Genomic DNA, 7,647 nt, shown 5'->3' on the forward strand with positions numbered 1-7,647 from the left:
AGAGAGAGGATTGCAATTTGTTGAACTGCCGGGTCAATCCGGCCTCACGAACTGCAAGGCAATGTGGTATGCAAAGGTGATCCATCCGGTTGTGATTGCTGAGGCTGATTGGGTGGCGGGTTTTTATTCAGAATGTCAAGCACCTCTGGGTGAACTCAAGCAGGTGCCTGCCACTGGAATAGCGCATGGAGGAGGGTTATAGTGACTATAGACGGCAAGGCAGAAGCTACGGACAAAAACATGATTGCTTATTGGCTCCATCTCCGGTCGGTTAGTTGAATGATAGCATGGGCTACAGAAACCGTGACGAGTGCACCAAATTGTCCTTTATGTGCATTCGATCTGGCCTACGGCCATCCACCCCAACTCGCTCCGTCGCAATAGTTTCGCATGAATAATAGATGGGCAGCAATGATAGTGAAAGGTTATCTCTGTTGACACACAATGCTGATAACATATGGTCTACAGTGCCTTTCATGTCGCTCAATGGGTCCCTTGTGCACCAATTAGTAACTGTACATGGTCGTGCCAAGAAACATTCGATCCACCACCCTCCATTTATGATGCAATTTTTGGGTGCTACTGGATCTAGGCGTGTATGAAGGACATCTGCGTAGTTCCTATGTTGGTTCAACTGGCCAGCCAATTCAGATCCAGGACAATTGGACCGTTCGAAACATGCCTATGTTAGAATGTATTGGAGTGGGACAATGTTAACCACATTCCAGGGGGCTATATGTCCACACAATTCTTGATGTATCTATAGCACTGAGATCTAGAGGCATTCTGTATGTTAAGTAGAAGTAGAAAAATGTATTGTTGTCTTGTGGTCGTGGCATTTGGAGAGCGATGGAGTGTCACATATTTAATCACACGGCTAGTAATTATCTAAAGACTGGGTTTGGTTTTGGTCACTCAATAACGCATGGCGCTCAGTCTGTATAATTAAGTTGCAGCCAGGGCGAAACCGGTTAGAGACTCTCTCCGCAGCCCCCAACCAGGTCAGTCCCGTCTTTCATCATGACTGGGCCCTCTCCTCCTTTTTTGATTGATAAGGTGCTTAGGATCCGTCCTCACCTTTTTATGAAATGGTGCACGCATTGGATGATATTCAGTCAACATTGGAATGACCGTGAGTTGAACTTGTACTGGCCTTACGGGACTTTGTTTGGATATTAGGTGCTTCATTGGAGAGTACGTGTGGCTGGGAGACATCTGCAAGATGGTGCTGGAAGGCTTTAATAATAATTAATGGTCAAGGATTCAATTTGACGTAGAGTGGTTGTCCGTTTTGAGATGTGGCTGTCACAGTTTAACGCGCATGAGGAGGTGTGAAAAAATGGACATAACTCAAGTTTGTTAACTAGTATTGAAGTAGGTTTTTTCTGAGCAAGATACTTTTTAGTCTTTACTTGTAGTAGTTTTGTTAAGAAGGCTCATTTGTAATTCCTCACGATTGTTTATTTCATTGGAAGATCCCTAGATTAAGGTAAAACGCGTTTCTCCAAGTTTAAAAAGATAGTGGTCTAATAAAGTTCGGTCTAAACACACCTCTTCGCAATCTGAATCACCGCGGTCGGGGCAAACCCTAACTCTTATAAGTGGGAGGGGACACCATGTTTAGGTAAGTCTCTACGCAGCAGTAGGTTGGGACCTAGATCTGATGGGATTCCTCAACATAATCAAGGCCGTTATTAGGCCAGTAAACCATGAGCTCGGCTACACTCACATTTAGAGCCTCTATGGCCGTAAATGAAGGAACAGGTTAGTATTGCATCAGGGCTCGCTGGATCGTGGCTCTCTCATGTTCAGCCATTCTTGCAGAACATATTTCATTCGCTTTTTTGTTCCTCGGAATTCGAGATCATAGAACTTGTATGCTCGCTCGTCCGCAGACACGGTCTCTGCTTGGATGAAACGGGATTGTGGCTGAGAGTTGGTGAGTAAGAGGATTGTGTGGCCTAGGGGCAGACAGTGATATGAACGTCGAAATAAGGACTCATCTGAGGGGACGTGAGAATAGATTTGTCTGCACCAGAAATAGAGTAGTAGGAGGCCATTTCGGCGCTAGGAATATACCGCATTTACCTAATGGGCTTTGTGATCCACTATGTTTACGCTCCGGGTAGTATACATAGAACGTGCGTAGTTAGTCTGCGAATTGTGACATTTGCGGCCTGCATCATGCGGAGTTCGAAGGCTAAGTGTGTGACTTTTAGTAAGGCTCATGCTCTAATATCTTCTGTGTTCAGCACTGCTGGGCACTGTCCGTTTAGCCTCGCGTAGTGAAGTAGAGGAGATACACCCGCCATGTCTTCTGCTCGTGTCTGCGCATGGATACTAAAACGCCTACGTCTTAACCATTAGAGAAAAAAGAAGCCTAAGAAACACTAGGTCTTTCGCTTTGGGCGCAACGGTGTTTGTGTTTGTTTCAAGTTCTGCACTTCAGTTGCCTCACGTGCCTCTCCTATTTACTCCGGGCTTCCCTTCATCTTATGGCACCTGTTTGTGACACTTAATTCACATAGAGGATATTATTGTTTAGGTTTAAGTATGGAGTGTATAGCCTAAGACTCAGGCCTTGCTGTGATGGGTGCATTCCACTCTGGTTGTAGATGCATTAATTGCTAATTATTGGGGTTGATCAGTCCTGTGTTGTTCAGTTACTGCATTCTCATCAAAGGGCAGTGTGCGATAGATATTTTGTGGTGGTGCTCAGGAGATCCAGGGGCCGGTAGAGAGCTCAGTTAGGGTCAGTGAGATGGGTTCGGCTAGGCTTTCACAACGCCGCTCCAGAGGGACTAGCTTAATGGTAGGAGATTGATAGAGGTTAGACGAAATAGACTATGTGGGTTGCTAGAAAAAGATCATGGCAGTTCCGCTTTGATCTAAGTCAAAATGGCTGACACCAAGACGCTCTGCGGCACGGGGTGTGTCAGGCAAGATACCTAGGACGGGAGGTGTGGTGCACATGTGTTGAGTCAATCGTTTTTCTAGATCGCCGATAACCAATTTTTAGTTGTTTGTCTCTAGGATGCCACAAAAATTTCGGTGGGTTTGTTTTCATTATAGGCTTATCTCTCGAAATAGATAAATAGAACTTTTTTCAAGTACTGTCGCTAATTGTATTACTAGTTCTGTGGTTACATGTGTCCTCTATGAGACCAGTGAGTGCCTCTGAGAGGTATGTTGTTGGCGCTTCACACTATTCTTACATGCGTCTAGCTAACTCAGAGAGGATAGCCATAAACCTTCCTCTAGCTCTCTAATAAGATCTTGTACACCATTCTTCATTCTTCTCGATAACTGGATTTTATAAGGGTTTAAGAGGACCAACCTAAGTTGATCGCGCCAAGCTACACATGTTTTTGTAGAAGAGAGACGCGGCGGGCCAATGGACGGCTCCTCTCAGCGTATCCTACCCAGCTATCTCGCGGAGTGACGCTGCATCTCTGAATAGTTTTCAGAGATAGGATTGTTTGCAAGCTGCATGGTTTATGTCTTCTAACATTGTGTTAAGCAGTGTGCATTGGTTAAAATCTCTCTGATGTAAGCGGTATAATTCCTGCAAAGTTTTGTTGGTTTGAAGTCCCAGAGCAGATAGTTGAGAAATGTCTGTGCAATGTGCCCTTGACGCGAAGTGCACTTTACCTTGGGTAACACACATAAATTTCTGCTCTGGATGGGGAGAGTTTCTGTCTTGGCTAAATGACTAAAATGTTTAAATATTTTAAATGTAGAAGACACATGCTATCTTCTTTGTGTGTAGCTCACCGAAATCTTTGGTTGATTTTATTTTTAAGACTCTATATGTTCTAGAATTGTTCCAGTCATAGAGATGTTTCGCCGATTTTTTCAGTGCTCAGAGGGAATAGGACGTTGATGAGTCAGAGGGTTTTCACCATGAGCAACCATTGGCGCCAGAATTGTAGCTCCTTTTGGAGGGGTTGGGTCATGTGCATCATGAAAGCGCTCATGTAAATAAATGGCCATAATCGGGTTCCCAAGCATTTTCGGAGGCCTTGCCCACAAGGGCCTGTCCCACAATAAGTTTGGGGTTGTGGTCTGTCCATATGTGTGTATAGGAATTTGAAGGGTAGTGGCGCTTGGTTGTTACGATAAGTTTTTATCCTGCAACTGTGGTGGTCACAGACTCGTTGAGAAATTATTACAAGAAAATGGAAAAGCAGCACAATCTTACAATCTGATGAATCAAGTATGTTGCTAAACTATTTTGAAATTGAATAAATTCGGCACTTACAGTTGAAGTCAGAAGTTTACATACATTTAGGTTGGAGTCATTAAAACTCGTTTTTCAACCACTGCACAAATTTCTTGTTAACAAACTATAGTTTGGCAAGTTGGTTGGGACATCTACTTAAAGCATGACACAAGTAATTTTTCCAACAATTGTTTACGGACACATTATTTCACTTATAACTCACTGTATCACAATTCTTGGGTCAGAAGTTTACATACAGTAAGTTGACTGTGCCTTTAAACAGCTTGGAAAATTCCAGAAAATTATGTCATGGCTTTAGAAGCTTCTGATAGGCTAATTGACATAATTTGAGTCAATTGGAGGTGTATCTGTGGATGTATTTTAAGGCCTAACTTCAAACTCAGTGCCTCTTTGCTTGACATCATGGGAAAATCAAAAGAAATCAGCTAAGACCTCAGAATAAAAATTGTAGACCTACACGAGTCTGGTTCATCTTGGGAGCAATTTCCAAACGCCTGAAGGTACCACGTTCATCTGCACAAACATAGTACTAATTGAGTATATTGTAAACTTCTGACCTACTGGACAATGACCTCAGGCATACTTCCAAAGTTGTGGCAAAATGTTAACTTCTCTGAGCTAGGTGGGACGTTAGTGTCTCACCTGGCTAACATCCGGTGAAATGCAGAGCGCAAAAATTGTAAAATACATGTATTTGAAATAAGATTTTAAGTAATTATTAGTCTTAGTAATAGATGTTTTACATAATTTAAAAGCTTAACTTCTTCTTAATCCAACTGCTGTGTCAGATTTCAAAAAGGCTTTTCGGCGAAAGCATACCTTACGTATATCTGACGACAGCGCGCCGCACACACAAATATTACTAGCATTTTCCAACCAAGCATTAGCGCCACGAAAGTCAGAAATAGCAATAAAATAATAAATTACCTTTGAAGATCTTTCTCTTTTGGCAATACAAAAGGTCCAATCTTCACAATAAATGGTTGTTTTGTTCGATAAAATTCATTTTTATAGCATAACACAAAACATTTTGTAAACGGCTTGTGTCATGAATTCCGTCTCCTTCAACTTTCGACGAAACATTCGATGTAATTACTCACACTAAACTTATGTTTTATCTAGTCATGGTTGGTTTCATTGCAATCTCTATTTGTTTAGTAACACAACCATACATGATGTTTCTTTTTACGGGCGTATTGACCAAAAGGAACTGATTTGAACACACCAAACAATGACCTCATTGCGCGCCAATGATATGACCAGTGTTTCTTTGATTGACTGTATTTCGGCCAATGACCACTGATGTCTTGAAATCTAGCTTGGTAGATAGCCAATGAGCTGAGGTAAACGGCAATATCTAATGGTTATATCGCGGAAAGACAGGGGCCTGTTGCACAAAAGTAGAATTAAGACATCCGGATAAATGACTACTAGCTGAGCTCAATGAAGCCAAAACTGTGCGTCCAGGTTAATTGGTTGCACAAAGACCAAGCCAGGATGAGCAGAGCACGGATTCATTAAGCCAGGTGAAACCAATCCTGGATAGGTGCGCGCTCACGGCTCACTCAAATAGACCCCGCCACAGATCACAGATTAACTGATTTACCATGGCAACTAGAGCCGCGTACTTTTCCCCGTCGGAAGCACAAATCCTCATGGAGGCATACGAGGAGGTAAAATATATAATTAAGAAGAAAGGCAACACCGCCACAGTGAAAAGCAAAGAGAAAAAGCGGGGCAAAGTATTGCAGACCGCCTGAATGCGTAAGTAGTGCACAATTACACACTCACCGCTCCGCTGAAACATCACAATTACAATTCAAATATTTAATTCACATCTCCAAAAATGCAGTTGTACTGTAATTATGAAACGGTTAAATTTTTAATTGAAATGCACTGCAGATATGAGTGAAATTGTGTAAAGTAACTCCATCACACTGTATAAAGCTTTGATAAATTTTTTGATATTTTTACTGAAAACAAGACAAAAATACCAAGTAATTTTTTGCAGTGTGACTCATTAAATGTGTGTGTGTGTGTGTGTGTGTGTGTGTGTGTGTGTGTGTGTGTGTGTGTGTGTAGATTAAACATGAACGGGCCAAAACGGACATGGCAGCAGGTCAAAATCAAATACAAGAACATTCTGCAGAATGGTATGGTCCCTGACTAATATTTAACAAAGCCACAAGCATATATTGTACCCAGAAGGTGCCTGCTCACACATTGTCTGTACTGTTTTAGCAGTGAAAAAGAATACCCACAGACAAGGCACGGGTGGTGGTCACCAAAGGCTGACCTTACCCCAGCAGAGGACATGGCCTTGGAGCTAAATAAAGGCAGGCCCGTCTTAGAGGGGATCCCTGGGGGAAAGAGACGAGCATAGGTTCCTCCCAAGATGCCACCCGCTTCATTCAAGGTATGTCCTTCCATCTCTACATGGGATACAACCACATTCATATTGAATCAATTTGGACTGTCTGACTTTGGTTTACCTATTGCCTTGCAGTGTCTGGCAGCACTGTGTTCCTGTTAGAGCCACCAGCACAAGCACCAGACGATGCTGATCCAGTGAGTACTCCATCAAAGGCATACTGTAGGCCTGGCATGTCTTGTCTACTAGCTTCAATATGAATCCGATTAAATGTGATAGGGTGAAGGCCAGTGCAGCAGCAACAGCACATGATGGAGACGATGATGAGGAGGAGACCATCTCTCTGGATTCCAGAAGGCATGAGGTATTGTTAAGACTGTGAAAGTACTATTTACTCTACAATGGTGAGGAGTCCTCATCAAATCAAAAAATCTAATTTCTTTTACAGGACCAGATGCTATACAGTGGGAAAACCAGCCTGGCAACATAGTGCGTATTAATAAAAGGACACCACATCCTGCAAATTCACGCTGCGCTAATTGTATTGTGTTCACAGAGCTCACAAGCTATCAGAAAGTTGTATGGCAACCACCTCCGGCGCCAAATAGAACTGGCAGACATAGACATTCAGTACAAGAAGAAAAAGATGGAAAATCTTGCACTGGAGTCCGAAATAAAAAAGAGGACAATTAGGAAACTGGACCTTGAAATAAAAAAACTTGAGAGGGAGGTGAGATATGCCTTCAATGTACACTGTATGCTAACTGTAACACAAATGTATTAATCATTATTTTTCTTTCCTCCCCCAGCTCCAAAGAATGACACAGCTCAAAATAAAAATTAGGTATATTCTCGTAAAGTCAAGTGAGCCATGACATATGAGCTCTTATTGTGAGCACACAGGACGGTGGCACTTTCTAAGGTTTTTTTTATTTTCCCAGCAATCAGTACAACCAAGTCATCGTTATAAGGCATCGCCCTCTTTTGCCACACCCCCCAGCACCAGGTGTGGCCACTAGCCTATATGAAGGCC

General features: G+C 42.6%; 1 long non-coding RNA gene across 1 annotated transcript; it reads left to right on the plus strand.

The window, feature by feature from the left end:
- The first annotated feature begins 5,721 nt into the window (after nucleotides 1-5,721).
- LOC139023279 (uncharacterized) lies at nucleotides 5,722-7,259 on the plus strand. The gene is made up of 3 exons (XR_011474416.1): nucleotides 5,722-6,396; nucleotides 6,485-6,978; nucleotides 7,171-7,259. It is a non-coding gene; the product is annotated as an uncharacterized lncRNA (long non-coding RNA).
- The last annotated feature ends 388 nt before the right edge of the window (nucleotides 7,260-7,647 follow it).

This window comes from Salvelinus sp. IW2-2015, linkage group LG30 (genome assembly GCF_002910315.2).
Source record: "Salvelinus sp. IW2-2015 linkage group LG30, ASM291031v2, whole genome shotgun sequence".
NCBI lineage: Eukaryota > Metazoa > Chordata > Actinopteri > Salmoniformes > Salmonidae > Salvelinus > Salvelinus sp. IW2-2015.